Source organism: Passer domesticus, chromosome 11, assembly GCF_036417665.1.
Source record: "Passer domesticus isolate bPasDom1 chromosome 11, bPasDom1.hap1, whole genome shotgun sequence".
Lineage (NCBI taxonomy): Eukaryota > Metazoa > Chordata > Aves > Passeriformes > Passeridae > Passer > Passer domesticus.
In genome coordinates this window covers 18,176,265-18,200,930 of record NC_087484.1, presented here as the reverse complement: position 1 = coordinate 18,200,930, position 24,666 = coordinate 18,176,265, and the positions used below count along the sequence as shown (strand labels likewise).

The 24,666-nt window shown below is 41.0% G+C and overlaps 1 long non-coding RNA gene across 1 annotated transcript in view; it reads left to right on the top strand.

The window, feature by feature from the left end:
- Positions 1-10,922: 10,922 nt before the first annotated feature.
- Positions 10,923-24,666, top strand: part of LOC135278999 (uncharacterized) — a 238,335-nt gene continuing 224,591 nt past the window's right edge. Inside the window, exons 1-4 of the long non-coding RNA XR_010346368.1 lie at positions 10,923-11,143; positions 16,366-16,621; positions 16,887-17,231; positions 22,817-22,980. This is a non-coding gene — a long non-coding RNA (uncharacterized LOC135278999). The remainder of the gene's footprint in view (positions 11,144-16,365; positions 16,622-16,886; positions 17,232-22,816; positions 22,981-24,666) is intronic.

Here is a 24,666-nt window from a genome sequence, read left to right as displayed (position 1 = left end):
TTCACCCACAGACAGTAGCATGTTGATTAATATTTTGCCTCTTGGAGACATTCCTTTGAGAAGTTTCATAGGTTCTTTTTATAAATTTTGCAAATGACATCCCAAGCAAATATGAGTGGATTAGTGAGAACTGCCATATTCTACAATGATGTGAAACAATGACATCTTAAGGAAGTGAGTGAAGAAAATATGTAGAACTTGGACTTTATCCAAGCAACATGGCCCTTTGTTTCTGAGTTTTTTAAATTTTTAGCTTTAGGAGGTAACCCCCTGAATGGTGATATTTTGCCTGGTTCAAAATGATGTATTTTGTGATGGAGGATGGAGTCAGTCCACCAATGGGTTCCCCCCTTGTGGAGGATCTAAATTTGAGTAAAAAGTCCCAACTTATTTCATCTAGAGGTTCCTCTCTTTATGATTCTAATATAACTGTTAATAATTAAATGTGAATGAGTGATTTTTCTGAAGCGTGCTGTATCTAACAGTGTCTTTGTCAGCCCAGAGAAGAATCTTGTGTATATCAAGGGGAAGCATTCCTACTTACTTACTATGCTGTGGTAGTTTGATTCCACGTTCCAGGAATATCACTAATTTCCTATTCTTTCACTGCTGGAGCAGAGGAAGTGTGTCTCTTTCTCCAGGAGAGGGTGTCCCATCACTGTATACCAGAAAGAACTTACACTTAGGCTTACACACCCTTTGCTCTGTTTTTTCCCAATGCTGTATCTCTCAGCCAAAACCAGCTTGGAGAAATGCAAAGACAGTAAATAAAAAAAGAATATAAAGAATAATGTGTTAGAAAAGGTTGATGGAAAGACTCTACATAAGTCTCTTTCACTTCCAGGTTTATTGCTATTGACAAATCCTGCTGTTGAGCATAGAATATAGTGTGTATTCATGTGTCCTGGGGGCATTGTACCTATCACAATCTTTTTTCCTTTTCTGTTTCTGTAACAGCCTGTCTTATATGGGCTATTTAATTCATTCCTCACCAAAATGCAACACCTAATTTGTGGGCCATATTTCTGTCCTTGTTAGATTTTGTTCTCAGAAACAAGGTGTGTTCTTTACAGCAACTACAATGTTATAAACACCTGTGCTATGAAGTACTTTATTTGATTTTTGCTCCTCTTCAATGTGAATGCACTGTGCCTCTTTCCCTCTTTTCTCTTTAAAGTGACTCATTATTCAAATGCATGGCAACTTTAATGGAAATTTGCATGGGGCTGTAGAAGTCAGGCTGGCAGATGGTTATGGAATGAATGTGTGCAAAATTTGTTTGGGACTTCAAGTTCTTTGTTATAATTTTGGTTGTTATTGTTTTCCAAAACCCTAGCAGCTGAAGAAGGAGAAAAAGAATAAGCAGAGAGTGGATCAATAGCAGGAAAATTAACTCCTAATGTAAAATGACAGCTTGACAGTGAACACATTCAGCATGAATTGCAAATACACCAAAGTCTGGGAACTCTAATCTCATACTTTTTTTCCCTGATTCTACTGATTCTATGTAATTCTTCTACAGATAGTCTTATATGTACTAACACTCTTTGCATCATAGGAGGCTTAATATAATCAATATTATATTGCAAAAGCATTCTCAATATAATTAGAAGAGTCTCATGCCTCCTCAACAGAAATTGCAGTTAATTATTTGCTGTGGTAAATGTTAATTTTGGGGGAATACACATAAGTCCAAGAAAGTCATCTCTACTCCATTGACTCACTTCTTAAGAATAAATAATCTCAAGACTTCTGTTCTGTGGTGCTCAGATGTCATGGAAGTAACTTAAATTACTAATGGTAATTAGTACTTGGTAATGGTAATTCATGGTAAATTACTAATGGTATTATTAGATCTGAATCAAAGCACTAGTCCTGCCTTGTCTCATGAATTGTGGTGAATCAAATCCAGGCTCAGGTCCTCAACTCTTTGGGTTTAAGGGGATAGCTGGTGTGTGTAGGGTGTTCAATTTGTGCATTGTGAGTTGGTAGCTGGGGTTCAGCTGTTTGTCCAAATGCTGTATGTAACACTTGGGTTTTTCTCCAGCTGATTTTAGATGTGTTTGCTAGACCTGATCCTTGCCCTCCCTGAGCTTTGAAACAGCCAACACACCTTGCATCCTGTGTGAGTGTGTACATAGCCCCCCATGGACTTTCCTTTTGTGTTTTGGCTTTCCCAGCCTTTGCTGTGTGGCAGTCCCAAACATTCCACCACATGTGGAATGTTTCGTCTGAGATCCCTACAAAACAACAGCTAATACTTTCAGATACTTTCCACAGCTGCAAAGCATTCATTAGAACCGACTGAACTTGATTGAAAACTAGGGAAATGTCTAGTTTAGTAGCAGTAAAAGGATTAGAACTAGATGTGGTTTTGTGGCATGAGCCTGTTTTATGTCTGAAGCTTAACATTTAATAGAATGTGTGGCTAAGAGACTCACCTCACAGCGGTATCACGCACATTCCTGTGTTTACATGTGTCCACTGGAAAAGATGACATTTGAGGAAAGCCAATGCTTGACTGTATTCCCTGAAATTTCCTACAGGGACTTGATTCCAGGCTCCTGAGAACCACTTGCAAATCCTGTGTATTGCAGTGGTTGGGATCCTCTTTCACAGCTACAAACAGACCCATTAATGATTAATCTACATATTAAGCCAAGAGGTCATTCCCTCAGCCCCCTGCTTGACTCCTTGGCCATGGATCACAGCTCCTGCACTCGGGCTCAAATTCCTTTCTTGGGCTGGTGGAGCTGGAAGATCCTCAGGCAGTGAGTGGTGGGAAGTGTGGTGATGTCTCTGTCTCTGCCTGAGGCTCATCAGCGCCCGCTCCACTCCTCTGGAAGGAGCAGGGACTTTGTGTGCAGGTGTAGGAGGGGTCACAGCAACACAGAACCCATCTTTAGCAGTGCTGGCTCTTCCCTGTGGGAAATGAGCCCGGGATTCCCGTCCTGCTTTGTGTCACACCTCAGCACTGGCGGCACTGGCTGCACACCAGGAGAGTGCTCAGGCTCTCCTGGACTGAAGAGCCTGCAGTGAGAGACTCTGTGTGTGTGTGTGTGTGTGTGTGTGTGCTTGCACATGCCCAGACACATGGTGCTTACTGTGCCCAGTCAGAGATGGGAATAGCAAGGCATTCCACAAAGCCTCCAAGGGATAATAAAAGCATTTATGAATACTAGTCATAACTGTTACATTTTTAAGACCCCCAAAGACTGGACTGATTTATGACAGTGCAGCTCTTGAAAGAAAAATTAAAAAAAATATCCAAACTTACTACATACAAAAGAAATTAGGGTAGTCAGAAGCTATGCATTCAAAGAACTATCTAAAAATAAAAGTACAGCTATAAAGTTTAATATCCCACTGAGCAAAAGAGAAGGTTTTTCTTGTCTGGCTACAAGACCATGTGCAGTTTTGCTGAAATGTAGATCTCATTTTGTCTCATACAGTCTCTATGGCAGAAACTGCTATTTTTACTTTAGATGGGGGCTTTTCAATTTCATTTTTTATGTTTTCATTAGCATCATAAAGGAGGTATTGTGACTCTTCTCTGCATTCTGCATGTTTAATTCTAAACTTTGACATGCAACAGCCCTGGTTTGGGCAGTGGCAGCTGGAAGTTCAGTACAACTGGCATGCCATCTCCAAGTCTGTGACAAAAATACAAACTTTGCAATAGAATAAATGAAAAAAATGCTCATGGAGACCAACTGGTGTTGTATTACACTCACTGTGACTGCTCTCTGTCACTGTCTGCATGCTTAGTATTTTTGTATAATTTTGGCTCTGTATTCTTGGGTGGTGTGGTAGGGATTCAGTGTTACAGCACAAGTGTGCAGACGTGGAAGTTTGATGTCTAATCATGGCAGCCCAGGGTGCTCAGTGCAGTGCCCTCTTCCAGTGACAGAAATGCACATTTTGGTAAACTAAAAGAACAGGTGCTATGAGAGAAATTCTGCAAGTCAGTTAAGAGAGTGAAGCAATGGAGTGAGAAGCTGCTTGTCCCTCTCAAAGAGTCCACAGTTTTACTGATTCTCCTGAAGGACTTTTTGTCTTGGTGAGAAAATTCTAGCTATTCCATTAAGTTTCTACCAGAAGTGTGAGCAAAAACTTATTAAAGTTTTGCTTCTTTTCAGAGGATTGTCAAATTACTCCTTGGGTTATTTGTCATGCTGATAGTAATGTAAGAACTGGCCTGTGTGAGTAGAAATGTGAAATTTAGTACTGATGTTCTTGGATGTAGAGTGTAGAAAGGAGCAGAGAACTCTGGCTAGCCAAGATGATCTGGCACTTGAGAGGTCTGACTTTTAGAGAGAACAAACACTGAGTTTGTTAACAACCACTGAAAATGAGATGTCAGATATACAGAAAATAGTACTGTACCACTTCAGGTTAAAATTTAGAACTCCAGTCCAGAAGTTTAGCCTCATATATGACTTTAATAACACAAACATTTGTTTTAAACTGCTGCATTGACAACTTGTATGAGACCAAATTCTTTTTGTCATGCACAAAAAATGCAGCTCTCAGAAAATACCTATACTTTATTTTCATTTTAAATTTTTTTTAATATGCCTTCTTCCCAAGGTGATTTGAGTAGCATTAACGAAGATGTGATAAACAGAGCCTGAGAGCTGGATAGATGTATGTTGCTGAGATGCCTTCTTAGCCCAGCAGAGAGATGGCAGAGTGAGAGTTTGTTCATTTTTACCTGAAGCCAGTTTCAAACTCTTTTTGTCCATGACTGATTTCAGCCATTGATCAGGAAGACAATAGGGAAATGAGAGTTTAAACACCAGCCTCTAATTAAATCAGTTGGAGGTTTATTTCTGGCCTTGCTTTGTGCTTGCTGAGTGTCTCAAGACAAGTACCTGTGTCTCTTGCAAAGAGGTGCTGTAAGCCATGCTCTGCTTACCCTGAGAGGGTGTCCCAGTGGGGCCCAATGGAACAATTTGTACTTCTTTTCAGAAACACTGCCCAGACTCTGTTTTTAGAATGCTTCCATGTCTAAGGTGTGTACGGACAAGTAAAGTGAGATGTGCCCCGCAAAAATGCTGTGGCAATGATGTATTTAAATGCTTAGGTGGTGAATCCTGTATACAAACTGTGTGTAAACAGGAAAGAGCACAGGGTAATAGATAGACTTGTTGCTTTAAGGTATTTCCAGAGGCTACTACATTTTATGTTCTCCTCATTGGTCAAAATTTCCATACACTCCTTTCATCTCCATTATTTCACCTGTCATGTACAGCAAGAAATCTGAGACTGGGTTTCAAACATAATTCTAGAAAAGTCCCCCCCACTTTAGCCTCTGCCATGAAATGCAATAGAGAAGAACATTTAAAATAAGACATCAATTATAGAATACATGCAAAAACCTGAAATGCCATAGACCTTATGGAGGAGGCTTGCAGACATCTTTCCTTCTCTTGTAAAGAGAAGTGACAAGACCCCAAGCTGGTAAAAGTTTTGTTAGAAAGATGTCAGAACCTTCTGTCATAATCTTTTCTCAAAGGCTTGAACTAACAATAAACAGGTTCTGTTACAACATAAGCCAGGATAATGTATAAATACATAGACTTCATTATGTCTGTGTCAATCAGGATGCAAACCAGAGAGTTTAAATAAACTCCTCACTCCCCATCCCTTCCCAGTTCTGTCATAGTGGCTGTAGGTAGATTCTTGCTTTTATGCTTCTTTTAACTCAGTTCAGTTGTTTTGTGGACTGCAAAAGCCTCTAGCAGTGCCCCCTGGTCTCTCAGGTGGTTTATTAAGTGTTTCTCCTTTTCTTTCAGTGTGTGTTTGTTTGCTCCCTGTTTGAGTTGAACCTTTTTTTGCTTTGTGCTGTGGCTTCTCCACCCAGAGGTCCCAAGGCCATGTCTCAGTTGCTGTCATGCTGTGTGTGCCAACTGAGCTGCTGGGATGCTGAGGGAGAAGCGACTCCCCCTCCATGGGCCCTCGTGCAGCCCTGACTGGCACTGTGGTAGGGAGGAGCTGCCTTGGAGGGAAGGTGTGGGCAGCTCTGGTTGTTTTCACCTGTCTTTATAAACCTGATCATCTCTGTGGTTATGTCCATCTCTGGCTTTGCAATACTGCTATTTTTGTTTATTCTGCAGCATAATCAGAACATGAGTGTTCCTCAGTAAAAATAAATGGTAACTGATGCATTGCAGTATTTTCAATATTCATATTGCTACTGTCCCTTAGCCAGTCTCAGATTTGCTTTGTTAAACACTCATGCATGTTGAACAGAGGTATGAATTGATATATAGAGTTTTGGAGTTGATTTGATTTATTTGTTTGGGTTTCTTTTACTTCCAAGTGGTTGCAGTAACTTCAAAACCCATCCATTTCTGTTACTCAAATGTTGAATTGCATTAGACAAGTGCAGGCTCAGGTAATATTTGGCCCAGAAAACTCCCACCTGGATATGCAAATTACATCTTAAACCCCTTCTTTCCCATCTTCTCCATCTCTGCATTCTGTGGGTAGTCTCCTCTGGAGGATGCAATGAGATCAAAACCATATGAATGCTCTGGACAGGGGAAAGGCCCAGAACTGAATCAAAAGCATCATTATGGGCTCATTCAGGCTGCTGATTATCAGAGAAAGCTGAGCCTTGTACCAACTTGCTAAAGGTACTTTTAAGCCATTAACACATCATCATAATACTATAGGAGTTTGGATGGGGGGAAATAAGCCACAAAAATAGATTTCTGTGACTGTAACTTAATCTGGTGAATGACAATATGTTCTCAATGCTGTTTGTGTAGTTCTCATTATGATTGTGGCCTTAAATAGTTAGTTAATAAACAAGGCTATGGCAAAGCCTATGTTGCTGCTTTCATTGTATGCTGGAAGTATTTCAGAGGTTAGGAATGAATGGCAGGGTCAATGAGGTCTCTTTGAACTCATTTGCCCCTTAATTCTTCCATAATCTTTAAATCTGCATTCCATTACCTCTAAAACATTTGCTGAACATGATTCTATGTCAGTTGAGATGCATATTCCTGGGTTCAAATAACCTCCACTGCCCTCTCTTCCTCTCTGTGGCCTCCACTGGGTTCCACTTAGCTGCATTTCAAGCTCTCCAAGATGTGGTAGCTATTTGGGAAAGCAAAATCATGTTGTTTCTTCTTTTGTGATAATGGCTGCCTTCTTGAGTGTTTTCTGTCGGATCTTGATTTTCCCCATTCAGTGTTTCTGGTATTGATGGCTTTTCTTTCTCTATTCTTTACGAAAGAACCACTTGAATTTCATTCTTTTGTCTCATCAAACTGCTCGGTTCAGTGAAACTCTTGAGATTAGTAAAATGGGAGAATTTCTGCATAATGTTGTGGTCAGTGTTTGGAGTTTAATCTGTAATGTCCTTTCATGTCTTTTTTCTCAACCTGATCATAAATGATTGTGTAATGCTGGATGATTGTCCTTTTCTCACTCCAGCCACATCTCTAGCATCTCCCTCAAAAGATCTTCTTCTGTCTAAGGGTGTCACACAGAACCTCTCTTTTCTTTTCAACTTTCCAGCGAATATTCTTGTCCCTGAATAATTTTATTGGTTATAAAGGAATTCAGGGGGTATTCTTTTTTGAAGACCATTAGATGGGCCCATTTCAGATCTGATTCCTTAGGACCAAATTAAATCTTCACCTGGTGTCTTATATCTTGTGGATGTCAGCTGCATCGCAGGAGCTCTGATGGGAGAATGTGCCAACATTTCCACGGCTTGTCTGTTAACAGAGCAAGGTCTGTGCGGAACCTCAGCACGCAGCCAGACACTCAGGGCTACAGGTCCCTGAACAAAAAAATGCCAGGCTTTTCCATGGAAAGGAAAACTCATCAGCTCAGATTCCTGATGCCAGTTTGCAGGAGGTGTTTGGCTCTCTCAAATCAGCCTGAGACGCCGGTAGTGGCAGCTTGGGTCTGGGAGGCATACTGCTCCATGTCGGATCTCAGCAGTCAGCTGGCCACTCAGGGGCACAGACCCATGAACACAAGTGCCAGACTTTTACCTAAAAAGCAAGACACGCAAGCCCAGATTTCAGATGTTAGTTTGCAGGAGGTGTTTGGCTCTGGCAAAGCAGCCTCAGTTGGCGCTTTGCCTCTGTGGGAGGCATCCTGCACCGTTCAGAACCTCAGCAGGCAGCCGGCCACTCAGGGCCACAGGCCCCTGAACACCAACGCCAGCCTTTTACCTAGGGAAAAAAACACACCAGAGAACTGAAGTTGTACATGTTGCTTTTGTTTTTCTGTTGTTTCCATGGATTTTCCTGATTGTTGCAAGCTCTGTTTCTGCCTGTTAATTCCATTACTTGGAGTGTTGCATGTGAACCTTGAGAGGGACCTCTGTGCAGTCAATTGTATTTGTACTGGATTTTGTGCCCGTTTTAGTGTTTCTTTCTCATGCATTTTGTGCTCTGAAAAACATATTCCAGTGTATTACAGTCTCTGGGACTAAATACCATGAGCTCGGGCAGTGTTTCTTTGTCACACTTCTGGTAAGAAAACCACAGTTCTCCAATCTTGCATGGTCTTTCAGTCTCCTTAAAATATCAGTTGCTGGATTTTGACTTATCTAACTTCCTTTTTAGCCCTTTAATAGTTATGTTGTTAGTAGAAAATGAGAGTTCTTTTTCATCTTACTTAAACTAATTTTACACCTGTATATTCCCACTAGCATTGACTTTATTTACTGTAAAGTGAATGAAATCAGAATCAGGACCACTGAATGTATAAAACATACTTGGTGTGCAGGTCTGATGAGCTGTGAAATGTTTGATGGCAGTTTTGAGTGCAGGATGGTATACAATGACACATTGTTTGGTACTCTGGGAGAGCCAGGCCTGCAGGGCCCACAGGAGACAGGCAGGAGAGCTCTGTAAAAATGAGAGAGGTGACAGAAGAGCAAGTGAGAAGAAGGGAGAGGGAGAACGTGAGGACAGATAGAAGAATGTGTAAATGGACTGATGAATGATGAAGGAATGTGCAGCTGAATTACAGAATGTGTGAGCTGATAGATGGGAGATTGGGCAGGCAGACAGAACCAAATGCATTTTAGGGTATAAATAAATGTTCCAAGGAGCTATAAAGAGGAAAAGAGACTGAGGGGATATAAAGATTAAATAAAAGACTCAAAAGATAAGGGCATTCACAGCCAGGCTGGCAATTATTACAGTGGCATGACCAGGAGAACATTGCTGAGCAATTAAGGAAAGGAGAAAGACAGCAGGCTTGAGGGAAACTTCTAAGGGACACCAGTGTGGCAGAGCAAATCTAGTGGTGCTTTGAAATGGCCTCTGAAGAAGCTGGCATTTCTTCTGAGGTTGTACAGAGAGGTTTTTAAGGCCATGTGTTGTTTCTGTTCTGTGCATATTGGATGGATGTGCAAGCATATTTCTCATAATCTCACTTTGCAGCCTGGGTTGAAAACCCACCTGTGGCATTTGGTTGTTGACCCTCCAGAGCTTGTGGTACACTCACATATTTGTGTTTCCTGAAATAATTTTGGAAGTCTAAGGAAGAGCTTGAGAGATGTAAGCTCCTAATCTGGCACTGAAATCCCTTAGATAAGACACTGTAAACCTCCCAGGTCATGAGGTGCAGCATCCTCAGAGCATGGAGCTGGAAGTGATCTCTTAGTACAGCCTTAGGGGGATTACTTAGATTTCAGTAGAGGGGATTCGGACCACTCTAATGAACAGTGAGAATCAGCATATTTTTTTCCCCTGTTCCTTGTCTACTTCTTTCCCTTAGAAAGCCTTAACTCATGGGAAATGCTGGTAAGAACTGTCTATGTTGTCATTGTGTGTTTTGGCTGGAAGACTGAGGCTGTCACTTCTTACGGAGTCTTAGCTGGAATCTACTACTGGAAACTAGTCTGAGTTAAAATTAAGTGCTATTTTTGATTGGTCAGGTTTTATTCTTCATCTGCTACATAATCTGTTTTGCCATGGTGCTGCACAAATGCTTTTGCTGCGGTGAGAAATGAGGTTGTTAGGGACAGAAAGAGGCAGCTGTCAAGTAAATCTGCTTTTTGTTAGGGCAGTGCTACCTTAAAAGAGTGTGTGAATCTATAGACAAAGATGCTTCTTACTTATAGTGATTTTTTTTTTCCCTGACTGATGTTACAGAGCTCAATTTGGGGCAAAAGAGGAGGGTGGAGCTTTCTTGCAGCAGGTCCTATGTGACAGTGTAAACCAGCAAGGGCAAGAGATATGTGCTGGTGAGGGACTACTGGCTGGCTTTATTACCTTTTAGGAATGGTAGGAGCAGGATTTAAGTGATTCTTACTCTCTGATCCCCAAAGGGACAATGTTCCTGTGTTAACTCATCACGGATCAAACTCATTGTAACAAAACACATCCACAATACATAAAGATTTGCAATCAATGCATTTATTTCTCTTTATAATTCATGAGCATTGTTTTGCCAGAATAAATGATTTTTTTTGAGTACTGAAGCCATCCTATCTGATTGCTGAAACCAGTCAATATCACTAAAACCAAACTGTCTCAGTGGTCATTCATAAAGGCCTATTTTCTGCAGATATTGTTCTGGTAGGCAGCAGAGTTGTAGAGGTTGCTGCATTTTTAAAGCAAATTGTAGTGTGTAAATAAACCCAAACTATAAGAATTCTCTTTCAAGAAAATTATTTTTGATATATATTCCTCAAAAATCCATTCATCTACTACATGAATTTGTTATCTGTGATCTGCCAAGAGCTTTGTGAAACAGAACTGCTTCCTCTCCACCCTGTGCATGAGTACAGACATTCACATCTGCACTACTCAGAGACAGACTAAGAGGTTCAGTGTTTCTGTTGAGGACTCTGTGAAGCTTCCAGGGCTTGATTTTCTATGGAGTGAGATGATTTTTTTAAAAAAAATTTAAATTAAAAATTAAAAATTAAAATGGTTTAATTTTCCTGGATTAATAGTCTTCAAAATAATCCAGGTGAAAAAGAACTCTGTGCTATTTTACTGAACTTTGTAGTCAGGATATAAAGTAGGATTTAATTATTTCACCCAGGAGCTGGAGCTGGTGACCAACAAATGTCTGATCTTGGCTCTGAATAAGTGAGCAAAACTGTGCTCCAGGGAGATGCATGGCTTGAATTGTGGAAGTAGAGATCACACTTGAGGTATGGTAGTGAAGGTGATTTGTTTTGGTGCAATTCTTAATAACTTCTAAGTAGAAAGAAATTTTATTTTAATAAACTCTAAGATTTCTTTCCAACTTAAAAAACATATTGCCATACCTACTGTGACTTTCTGAAGTGTCTGTAAATAGCTGAAATAGATTAGAGAAAAGTCAGTGCAGAGTGGTTGTCCTTGCTGATCTGATGGTGGGGGTGGAAGATGTTAGAAGCACTGGTAATAATCTGCACTTCTTCACCAGTCATCCAAAGCTTTGTGCTCATGCCAGGTTAAAGGTCCTGGCTAGGCTGATAATGGTCCCATGTCCTCACTCAGTTTTTATCCCATCTGTTGCCTGAGAAGGATTCATAAGGGGTACAGACACAAATTACAAGTCAATAGGGTGCTAAACTTTAGAGTTAAGTGATGAGGGAAAGGAGTATAAACTTCAACACTCCAAACCCTTATGATCTACGTTTTTCCCCAGAGACAGTAAGCCAGAACTATCTGCTGGAGTCAGTTTAGGATTTTATACAAAATTCAAAGTCAGAGAGAAGTGGATGTCTTACTGTGTATTCTTTTCCCAATTACTTTCTATTTCTCTGTCATGTTTTAGTGGGGGCTGGCCTGTTGTGCTTAGCAGTGTCAGTTACTGAGAATTTTAGAATGACCTGTTGAGCCTTCCACACCTTTTTGGATCAGTTAAAACTGGAAGAACTGCCCCTTAATCCACAGTTACAAATTTTAATGATTGGTGGGGTATTTAGTGAAATACTGTAGAGGAGACCACAGTAAAATTGTTATCTGAGAATTTTTTTTTCAGGTTCCAAGCACAATAAATGCACTGATTTTACTAATTCTGGGCAAAGCTCAGCAGAAATCATGGGAAACTTTGCAGGTCATAGAATAACCTGAAGACACCAGTGGCTCAAGGCTGATCACACCACATGTCATAACTTCCATGTTGTGTCTGTACTGTGTGCTACAAGACAAAGCAATGTTAGAAACTACAGGGTCAGAACAGTCACTTAAAAGCAAATGGGCCCAAGGTAAATTACGACAATGTTCAGTGCACTCTGCTGGGAACATCCAACTAAGCACACAACTCTCTTTTTTCAGAAGCTGTGATGGGTTTATCAATAATCTCTGCCTCTGTTTCCTAATTCCAGTGCTGCCCAGCCTTGCTCTTCAGGACTCTACATTCAGGGTGTACCTCTACAGTACCTCTGTCCTTCTTCCCCCCTGCCCCTTACAGCCATAAGAACAACCCAGCCTTGTTCTCTGGGGACAGATATCATTCTCCAGTATCAGCTGAGACTCCTTGAGTCAGCCCTAGAGCCAGGCTAATTAGTCAGAGCATAGCACCATGTTGACACAGACAGCCTGCTGCTGGGAGCAGAAATGAAATCTGTGTGTTGTACCACAGACAAGCGTGCTCTCGTGGAGCTGGGATGTGTATCTGTGCAGTAGCTTTGTGCTGTGCAGTCATTCCCTGTCAGGCACTGGGTATGAGCTTTGGATAGCACAACTACAGCCAAACAACAGCCAAATGAATTCATTTGTCAAGAAAACAACCCAATTGTCTGTTAGGTACTGTGGAGTTTTCTTCTGGTCTCTGTGCAATACTATGTTAATCTTGTTTTATCTTAGATTTTGCCAAAAAGGCTTTGTTTAAACTAACACTAAAGACTGCTCCCCACGAAGAGAGATGTAAAAGTAGCTCATGCGCTAGACCTGTGTTTCTTCTACACACCTGCAGAGCAGGGCAGTAGTCAGTAGCTAAAAAAAAAATTATGATGGATAGCAGCAATTATAAACCAATAATATACGGGAAACAGAAAAGATTGCAAAGAATTTCCTGCCATATGCATTGAGGAGGCATCTGGATTACATCTGGGAAAACACACACTCAGAGAACTGCAGCTTGCTGGAGGTGCATGTCTGTGCTATGGAGAATAATGATAAAATTGTGCTATTCATGTTTACTTCTTTGTGTGGTGAGGGAAAGCATGGAATACTCAACAGGAAGCATTTCTCCAAGCAGATGGAGTACAAGGCAGCATTAATTGACTGAGGAGTAGGGGAGATCACCTTGTGAGCTGTTTGCTCATTTTATTGCTTAATCATATTCAAGATGATTGATAACATCCCTTAAAGAGTGAGGTACTGTGATTGTGATTAGCATAAGTGGTGACATGTAAATATGACCGACCTTAACATTTACATTTTGGCTTAGTGGCCACAGGGACAAGCTGATGTGGAGGAATGCATATTGCTAGAGAGTCATTAAAAACAAGGAGGATTGGAACCCCTCTGAAAATTGTGCCTGCTGTGTCACCAGAGCAGACTAATTTCTTAAAAAACAATTGGATGCCTGTTGGGAAAATTGCTGAAGGAAGAAGATTATTTCTTAAAGAGTATTTTCTAATGTGTGGAAAGTTTTCAGGTGGTGAATTTGTCTTTTTTCTTTTTTTTTTTGTTTGTCATCCCTCTCCCCTGATGAAAACTGATTATGGACCTGACTTTCTGAAGGGCTACTCTGAGAGTTTTGGTCAACTGATTACTTCAGTTTATATCCACATTCCTCTAAGTGGTGAAGCAACTCACAGTCATCTGTGAGGATATTTAAATAGAAAAGGAAAAACATCCAAAAAACCAAGCTAGGTTTCCTAATTCTACTGAAGTAAATTCAAACAGTTTTCCCTTAGTGGACAGTGGCCCACTTGTACTGTCTGTTAGAAGAAGCAACTTAAAAATGCCTTTACACCAGAGTACCAGTAAGATGTTCAAAAGCCTCAGTGCATCTGTCTTCTGGAGGGCCATTGTAAGGGACTTCTCTTGCAGCCTTTAAAATTCCAAACTTCAGCTAATAAATTTGACTTCATGAGTACACCAGGGGGACAATGATGACTGGGCTTGTAGTTTTAGAGAGGCCCTAGGCTGATTCTTCGTTCCATCAAAGCTTATATGTTCTGGAAGTTGCTGTAAAATAGATTTCTGTTTGATCTTCCAAGGTTTGCAATTACTCTCATATTGTCTTTTCTGCACAAAGACTGATGCAGGCAAAAAAGAAAATGCTTGTTTTAAAGCAAATTTATTTTACTGGAGATGAGCAACAATTTGTATGTGATGGATGAGTTTCATGATAGATTTTTCCACAGCTCCAGACATAACTTGTGGGGGTCTAAAATTCATGTGTGATATAGGGGACAAAATGTTGTGTGCTGTAGTTAATCTATACTTGTCAAAAAATAGCAGCACAATCAACTGGTGGATCCTTTAATAACCAAGGTGTTACATCAGCACTAATTACATCCAATCCTTCTGCTCCATAAATGTCCATCCCTGGAAGGAATTTAGAATAATCATAAATCCAAGAACCATTCTGAAGCTGAAATGGAAAAACTTTCTACTATAAGAACAATGTTTTTCCAGGTGTCCTTCAGGAAAAAATATTGTTTACATGGGAAACCTTTCTTGCAGGGTTTAGAAGACTAATTTGCCATTTTTTTTCCTTGCCAAACTAGTCTCTAAACACAAGTGGGTTTTAGTCACACTGTCAAGATTGATACTTTGAGTTGTAACCTGCCTGTGGGGCAGCATGGTTCAAGAGGACTGGTAGATTTGCCCTATTACAAATCTCTGTGGTCCTTGGGGAAAGCATATAATGTTTAAAAGCTTCTATTTCCTTGCTTCTCTCTGCGTTGTTCCCATTTGATAGAGTGTTTTCAGGATTCTGTAGCTGGTTCCTACTGAGTGCTTGACTGCACCCAAATATCAGCTGTGAAAGTTGGGCTGTTCTCATCTCTCCTACCCCTGCAAATGGGCGGGTTACTGGACAAGAATATCTTCTTTCTTTCCTACTCTTCTGGGGAGGAAAGAGCTTGGAAATCCAGGTGTAATATCGCAGGAATTAGAGGTACCTGGAGATTTCTGAGGGGAGCATGGACTGGTTATTCTGGCTCTGCTCCCTGCTGGCTCAACACCATCTGCTGGAGGGTGACCTGAAAGTTGGTGTCTGCAGATGTTGCAAGTCTGTCTAATGCACCTCAATTCCCAAAGTGGCCCTTCTTCAGTCCCTTGGCCATGAAAAATTTAGATCATATCTAAACACAAATCTCAAGGATATATCATGCCTGGTAACACTTTCTGTAGGGCCCAGAGAAGTGCATAAAAGAAGAGGAAACATTGCTGAAAATACGTGCAAATATAATTAAAAAATAAAGTATTCTGATTAAAGTTTTCAACACAACAGGATATGCACAGTCATCTAGAGAGCAGATGACTAACTATTATCCTAAGTGGAAGTGTAATCCCAGTATGCAGTAGAATAAATTATTTTCCTCTTTTTAACTTCAGGCCTGCTGATACTTGTGTGCTGAGGAGGTGGACTCCATACAGACTTGCTTTAAAGTGAAATGCAACAATCAAAGAAATGATGTTATGTTTTATTATTTCCTTTCAATGCTTTCCCAACCTTTTTTTACTTTTTTCTTTTTTTTTTCTTTTTTTTTCTTTTTTTCTTTTTTTCTTTATTAGTTCATTCTCATGTCTTTCAGCTGTTGGGTGACACAGGAGCAGGGGTGGTTGGTTAGTGAAGGCTTCTCTGAGTGCATCAGTTTGCTCTGGGTAATTGCCCTGCTATGAGCAGTGGCTTCAGGTGGGCTGAAAAACTGGAAACTACTCATAGACCAATTGGTTCATCTGGTTGTTTGTCACTATGTTTTACAGAAGCTTAACAAGTACCAGCCATATTGAGCTTGATTCAGACAGGGAAAAGTATGTTGGGGTTTCTGTAGCATTGTGAGACTGAATTGTACGAGTAAAAATTGGGCCTTTCAGACAAATTCCATCTCTGACTCATGCAGTGGATCCATGGTCCATTCATGCAGCATTTTTGGGAGTTTCCCATACATCTGTAGACAATATTTAATGGAATTCCTTTGTGAGACCTGTGTGAAGAAATACACATTTGGTGAAAGTATCCAGAAAAGGAATGTTCCTGAAGAATGTTTCTGAAAGCAATTTCTGCATTTTTATTGGATCTCATGTATAAAAGTAATATGTTGATGTGAATATCTTGTTGGAAAGAAAGGAGCTGAAAAATATGCTTTGATTCTAGAGTGAGGCTTGGGGGTGATATGTGTAACTATTGTGCTTTAAAGAAGCTCTGAAAAGGAAGTAACTCTTCCATAAATGAATTTCTTTTCTTCTCATCTTTTTCAAGCTTTGGGGATAAACTGGCAAGACTCACAGGTCCTAGATACAAAGCCACTGGGTGAGAGGAGTGCAAAAGCAAGTCAGTGTCGTATGTCAGCCTCCCTGGAGGAGTTTCTAAGTGATGCAGTAAGCACTGAACTCAGTCTGGATACTTTAAATGAAAAAAATGTGTCAGAACAAGAGCAGAAAATAATCCTCAATAAGGTTCAGAAACTGATGTGAAAATGAAATTGACATATGGAAAGTGGTTGGAGGCCCTAACTGTAAGTATTGACATCATTTCTGCTAATGAAAAAAACCCCAACCCAAACCAAACAAATAACCCCACAACAAACCAAACAAGTGTCAAAGCTAAAGAGTGATTAATTTTCATCAGTGAAGTTACCAGACCTGCAGATGACAGTATTGCAGTATTGCTTCAGGAGACCCATTGGCTAAGAAAATCCCTCCCTGTGTTTTTCACCTTTTATTCTATTTTGGAGAAATATTGTTTGGTTTTTTTTTTTTTGTTTGTTTCTTTCTAAACAGGAGCTGTGTGTAGCCTGTTTAAGCATCTTTCAAGTTTACAGAAGATTTCTGATAGCTCCACTGTTTGACCAGGCTGTAATCTTTTGGTGGTCCTTCCTTTCAAGTGTGGATTCCTCTTTACCACCCAGAAATGGCTCTGCTTTGAATTCTGAGCTGTCAGACACAAAAAAAAAAAAAAAGAAAAAAAAAAGAAAAAAAAAAAGGAAAGAACAGAAATGGAAGAGACATGAAACTCCACACAGAAGAACTGACTGGAATCAGCAGTTGTTTTTACTGCATGAAAAAAGGTGTCAAATGAAGAGAAGCAAAGTGTGGGAATGGGCACATCCTTCAGAAGTGCTTGAGGTGCTCTTTCCTATAGTTTAATCTCTCATTTCTTTAAATGTATTTTTTCTCATGTTCCAGTTTATAGCTAGTGTAAAAGTTAACATCTACCTTTAAAAAAGTTTAATTAGAATTACAGCTTTGAACACACAAAGTCGATGAGTTCCCATATTCAAAAGATCTCCTGAAACAAGGGAGGCAAATAGCATAAATCAGAAAAGCAGCATTTGAAAATGGGCAAGACACCCCCACCCAATTAATTCTTAGAACATAAAGAAAGGCAATAAGTAGTAAATCTTCCATGCTTTTCAGTCATTAATATGGCATCTCAGAGAAAGCTGTTAGAATTTCAGCACCCTGCATGACATTAAAAATTGTGAAATATTTTAGTATGTTGTTTCAAAGGGCAGAGAGGTAATATAATAATATCTGAGAATACTTAACATGTTGCCTAGTTTTGTATCCCTTTCAAGGCTCAAAGGTGAAAAAGTATAATTTTTAATAATATTTTTGTTTTTACCAGGAGTTGATTCTAGGTATATTCAACCAGCTTCCTGCAAACATGTGTGTGGAAAAGAGAATAGGAATTTTTCTTTTCTTAGTCCTACAACCTCAACCAAATCCCATTTCCTTGCCATTACTCTGGGCTTTGCTTTAATTTTTCTTCCCCCCCCCGCACTGCTACAGCCAACCTGAGCTGGGACCCTTTCCCCTGGGATTTGCATTTGTTAGTACATTGATGCAGCAGAATGGGCCCCCATCACTTTGGAGATCTCTAGATGTGCTTTCATTCCTGTAATAGCATCCCAGTTGCATTGATTTCCTCCCCCCTCAAGTCACTGTCTGCAGGTTCTTGAGGTCTGATCTTCCGTAAAAAATACTATCAGCCCAGGTGTCATTGAATTTTGTTGTCTTTCTGATTTCATTCTTGCAGTAAGACATGCATGCTACACCTTCATGTTTGCTGAATCAAACAGCCAAGTTTTCATGTTTAAATGGGCTTTTCCTTTTTCTGGTTACAAGTGAACTTCACAAAAATTTAAAGAATCAAAACCTGTGACAAGAATGATTTTCTTCATCTTTGGATTAGCTCTGCCTCTAATAGCTGTGGCACAGCTAGAACTGCAAACCTGTGTGATATTAACTGAGCTGCAGTCTCTATCTATGAACTATCAAATAAACCTTTCATGGCAAGTGGAAAGTTTTTTAGTGTTACAGCTGAAATATCTTGCTTCATGGTGGTTCCCTCGCCCCTGGCACAGTGTGGTGTTCCAGGCTGTTCCTACACAGAACCTTTTCTGGTAGAGCCAAGCCTCCTTGTGCTTTTTCAGCAATGTGTGCCTTTGCTCTAGTTTTCTCTGGCTGCAGCTCTCTCTTTCAGCAGCTCATTTTTATTAATGTTTGCCCTGATTCTTCCTTTCTCCATGCTGATTGACCTGATTTCTCCAACCTGATTGATCCTCCTCACTCTGCTCTCTGCTGGTACAATTGTCCAGATCAGCACAACCCTCTGCCAGAAGTGGCCTTAGTGGAAAGTCTTGCTGAGTGTGTAGGATGGGGACAATGGACACCCACAATCCTTTTGGGAATGGCTGTCAGTAGAACTGCCCGTCCATCAGCAGAGGAGCAGGGAGCAGCTGGTTCCCTCCAAGTTCCTCTCAGCAGAGCTACTACAACAGCACAGCTCCTGAGCATTCTCAGGTGTGACTTATTTGTCATTCCTGTTGCTCATCTGAATGACTCTGAATGACATTTTCTACACTTTCTCATCCATGCTGCAGGGGTATTTTTCTGTCACAGTGTTCTGGCATTTTGTTGTTTTTATTAGGGGTGAGGGGCCGTTTCTGCTGCCATTAGCCATTCTGAGTTGTGTGCCAAAAGCCATTCTGTGAGGAGCCCAGTCCTAGCCTAAAGGGTATGGCTATGCCAATAACCAATCAGCAACACGTTTTCAGACCAGGAAGGACATTAGACACTGCTATACTGAATTTTCAAATCTATTGCTCTCTTAAATCTTACATTGATTCCCTACAGAATAGATATCTTTTTGCATTAGTGAATTAAAGTAATGCTGTCTGTGAAAGCCTGGCTCTTCTTAGAGCCTGACAAAAACCTTTAGCAATCTCAATGGATCCAGGCTTTCACCCTGTTTTTAATTTGGAATTATATTAGAATAATCAACCACAAAACACGTATTTTGTAATCCTATATTGTACTGCTGCAATTCCAGTTGTGACAGTCTCTGCCAGCATGAGAAAGAGCACTTCAGAGGTCCCAGCTGGGATTCCTGGCCTCTGTGGGATGTCACCAGCCACACCTTTGGCAGCACAGGCAGCAGAGCAGACGGGAGCTGTTATGCATTTTTAAAAGAGTGTGTAAACAGAACCAGCAGGGAGCCATGCAGTGTTTATTGTGGTCTGTCATGAAATCATGGAGAGCTCTACTGCTCTGCCCTGACCCTCAAAAGTCTCAGAGCCTGGGCCAAGAAGCTGTCTAAGGCTATAGATAATGTGGTAACATAAGAATTCCAAACAAAGCAATGCTAAAGATACAACCAGTGGAGAATGTGCAGTGTGCGTAGTGGCTTGCAACTGATGAGCTCAGGAGGGCCTGATGTCCCAGTCTTTTTAAAAACCTTACCAATAGTGCCCCATTTGAGCAGGTGTTGCACTGCAACAAATGTGAGAAATACCATATTTTATTATCAAGACTTCTTATCTTCTTTCCTCAACAGAGCTATTAAAATTATAATGTTTTCTGAATGGCTTCTAAAATAACACAGTAAAGCAGAACTTGCACAGTTCTGTTTTCTTTTGGGACTCTGGTTTTGATTGTTTTCCCTGAAGCCAAACTGTCTAGTGGAGAAGCTGCCAGCTGTTTGGTTCAGCCTAAACCCCATCAATTTCCCTGTATGAGTGTCATGGCTGTGCAGGGTTCTCTCTCTGCTTATTGTTCTTGCAAGTTGCTGATCAAACTGCTGACTCAGAGCTCATGACTCTGGCTTTAGGAGGATCTTCCTGAAGTAGTAGTTCCAAGCTCACATTTTTGAAAACACATTTGAACATGTACATGGTTCATCTCAGTGCTTTATGGGCCAGCAGAGACACTGTAGTTTGCATTTTAGTGGAAAACTCAGCTATTTTGTTCAATTGTAGTGTACACTAGCCTGGTTCCCCACTTCAAGCTCTGATGGAGTTCGCTTTGTTGTGAAGTCAAAGGGGTTTTGCTAAACTTGTTAAGCTTTACTTTTGAGAAAAAGTAAATGGAAAGAAATGTGAATACCTATGTGGAAATCATATGTAAGACCAGTCTGATGAAGATGTTTGTTTTGTTTGTCAAGAAACATCTTGACAGCCATCTGTTATGGCATGTTCTGAGTAAGTGAACACTGTATGAACGCTCCTGCTGTTCCCTTCTGCCCACTTAGACCTTCTCTAAGGTCTAAGGAGCATTTTTGTGCCTGCTTGCCAGCATTCAAACTGGTTTTGTAGATTATATGTTAGAGAATAATCAAGAACACATGAAACACGAAAAGCCTAATAGAATCATAAGCTAGAATCATAGAATGGTTTGGATTGGAAGGGTTCTTTAAAGGCTATTTAGTCCAATGATCCTGCAATGAGCAGGGACATCCTCAGCCAGGTGAGATGGCTCAGAGCTTAATTCAGCCTGGCCTTGAATGTTTCCAGAATGGGGCATCTGGCACCCCTCTGTGTGCCTTCCTCGTTGTAAAAAACTTCTTTGTACTTAGACTAAATCCTCCTCTTTTATTTTTAAACCATTACCCTTTGTCCTCTTGCAACAGACCCTGCTAAAAATTGTTCCCTCATCTTTCTTATAAGCCCCCTGAAATCTGCAAGGAGGTCTCCCCAGAACCTTCTTTTCTGCAGGCTGAACAGCCCCAATGCTCTCAGCCTGTTCTCACAGGACAGGTGCTCCAGCCCTCTGATCATATTTGTGGCCTCCTCTGGACCTGTTCTAACAGATCCATGTATTTCCTGTGCAGAGGGCCCCAGAACCAGAGGCAGCAGGGCAAGGTCTCACGAGGGCAGAGAAAAAGGGAAGAATCACTTCCCTTGTGCTGCTGACCAGCTTCCAGGCAGTGAAGTTAGGAATCTGTACAGGCTGCTCAGGACTTAGACTGTGCTCAGGAATGCAGAGTAATGGCACAGGAGCTATAAGTGTTCAGTGTTTATGTTTCCTGATATGTACAGCTGGTTGGGTGAAATATGTCACTGCATGGAAGCCCCTGATTTGAGGTATTAATATGTTGACCTGTAAAAAATTATTTTACAATTCACTGCGCTCTTTCCCCTGCTTTGATTGTGCATTGAAACCTGCAAACACAGTGACCTAATGTAATCCTAGTGGAGCTACAGGCTCAGGTCCATCATGATACTTCACTGGACTTACAGTATGGTTGTGTCTTATTTAAATTCCAGTTCCTAGGTAAAGTTCACACCTTTGTACTGCCAAATTGCCTGCCTGGGAGGAAGTGTAGCCAGGAGACAACCTCAGAGCACAATATTGTGGGGTGTTTCACAGTACTGGGTGAGGACAGGAGAGCAAGTGTTGAGTGTGATCTCTATGTTGGTCTGATATGTAGGTGACTCCATTTACTTTTCTTGAGCCACCCTGATTACATTCGTGCTATGAGCGATCATAATGAAACTGGAGCTCTCTCAGCTTCTCAGTGGGAGTCTGGCCAGGATCTCTTCAGGCAGCAATGACTTCATGTGCTGTGTCAGCAGCTCTTGCTGCTTTGAGAATGCATTCCACACTCTGTCTTGTGCCTTTGTCAGGTGATGCAGGGTTTTTCAGCCACTTACTGGATTGAAATATACAGGTTTTTTTTTAATGTTTTGTGGTTTTTTCAGTGTTGATTTTGTTTTGTTTTGAGGTTTTTTAACCTTTTGGCAAAAAAAAAGCACTTCCAAAATTTGCCAGAGGCAAGGTACAGAGTATCCCATATCTGAAGTGTAGAATTGGGACTGCCTGGACAGTGAAGGCTTGATTCTGAACTCACTGAAGTGGGTTGTCTTTAAAGACATGGTATCATCAGTCAGCAGTGCCTTGATCTCTACAAGGCAGAGTTCCTGGTACCAGCAAGTTGGAATTATAATAAAAGTATTTTCAGAAAATTTTAATACCCACAGCAGCTCCAGCACTGCACAAAGGAGCTCTTTTATCTGAACAATCTGGTCGCAAAACATCCAAACATTTTTTAGAAGTGTCCCCTCATCTTTGGGGCAGATTGTGAAACCACACTGGAATCTCCAGGCTAAGATGTTGCTCAGCACAAGTCTGGTGCTCATCTGAAGACCACAGCTGCACTGAGTGCAGATGCAGCTGGGTCAGAGCAGGATTTCTGGCAGCTCTTCTAGAAGGATACCAGGGCTGGAGCTGTGCCCTCCTGCTGCAGGGACTGTGAGGAAGAAGATTCCTTCTTTGCTCTCTGGTATCAGCTCTGACCAGTCTCATGTTTTAAGTGTGGGAAGAAACAGAACCCAGCACTTGTGCTTGGTTAAAATTCAGATGGTTTTGTTCTTCCTGTTCCTCCCTCCTAGAAATATTGTGATTTGCACTGATTTTTCTTTATTCACCAGGTATGCCAGGCACAGTAATTTCTGATACCTCTGTACATGCCTTGATTTCTGTCATGTTGTCCTGAAATTGATCTGGGATGCTTCTCATAGGACTTAACCTGCCAAGAATCCCTGACTAAGTTTAATATGCTCTATGCCACTTGTCAGCAGACAGGTGTGAAGAGGTGAGTGTGGACCAGTTTCAGAAGGTCTTTTGCTGTTCTTGATAATGTTAACAATGCAGAAAACAAGCTCAGAAGTTGCAACAGAATTTTTAAGCCTATGTAATCGTGTTTTTCTGGTCCCAGCTACAGAATTACTGAATATTTTCCAGCTTATTTGAAAGAATATATATATAAGTGTGTGTATATACATGTGGTTAAAGATGTAGGTAGGAGAATAGAGACAGTGGTGAAGGTAATCTGGCCCCTAAGGAGTTACAGCTGTGCTAATTATCAAGCATTAAGAACAAGCCTGCTCTTAATAGGCCACAGCTGGATCCAATTAAGAGGGTATTATAAAAGAGCAGGTTGGCTCGTGGAGAGGAGAGATGGAGTTTGTTGGTTGTGCTGAGATGAAGGAGTCAGTGCTGTGAGGAGCTGCTCATGAAAATCACCAAGAAGGTATGAAACCTTTGCAATAGGATAGTAACTATTGGTGACCCCGATGTGATCAAGGACCCAGTATGGTGCTGGGTTCCCCCTGAATGGCAGTGTGTGCAGCAGGACACAAGCTGTGTGGCAGAAGTGGCAAATGGCATGGTCACAGCAGCAGGGGGTGCCTCAGCAATAGCATGGCCCCTGGGGAGTATGGGGGAAGGTTTTCTAAGTCACTGGAACAACAGCAACATGGAGCTCTGAGAGGCAGAGTCAGGGCTGTGCAGACAACATGTAAGAGAAGCCTTCTAAAATTGTATAGTGGCCATCTCCACAGTAACCCAGCATGATGGGGAGTGGGCTGCAGGGCAAGGTGCAGCCGGAGATGGAGCCCAGTGTAGCAATGAGAGCAGCAGGGGAAGCTGCCTGATCTGGACCTGACAGATTTTGACACCTGAGGTACAGGTGAGCCGCTGGGGACACAATGAGAAATAACATATCGAGTGCTGAACAGATTGTTTGTTTGATATACGTGGAAAAGAAAAAAAAAACACCCACCAACCCCCCCCCCCCCAAAAACCCAAACTGTGAAATATAGTGTTAAAAAGGGGGCAAAGCAGCTGCAGATTTGACTGCCACTTGAAAATCATTCTATAAGACTTTAAAATAATAGAAAACTTGTAATTAAAAGAAAAGGGGGAATTGTGGTTAGATAAAAGGTAGGAGAATAGAGACAGTGGTGAAGGTAATCTGGCCCCTAAGGAGTTACAGCTGTGCTAATTATCAAGCATTAAGAACAAGCCTGCTCTTAATAGGCCACAGCTGGATCCAATTAAGAGGGGTATTATAAAAGAGCAGGTTGGCTTGTGGAGAGGAGAGATGGACCTTGTTGGCTGTGCTGAGATGAAGGACTCAGTGCTGTGAGGGGCTGCTCATGAAAATCACCAAGAAGGTATGAAACCTTTGCAATAGGATAGCAACATAGACACACAAACACACATAAAAGGAAAGATTTTATTGATAAAATCAATAAAAATTTGTCTGCAACATAACTTATGTAATTTGTGACAGTGCCCTTAAGCATAGCCTCCATATATTTAGACTTCTTGATATGAATACTGAAATAGAGAAACAACAGAGAAAATGTAATGTGATGTTGAGGAAATGATTGATATGTTGCACTATTTATGCCAAATTTGACCTTGGCATGGTCCTGACCTTATATGATGTTAAACTTCGGAGGAGACGGGAGACAAATGTTTCTTTCTTCCCTCT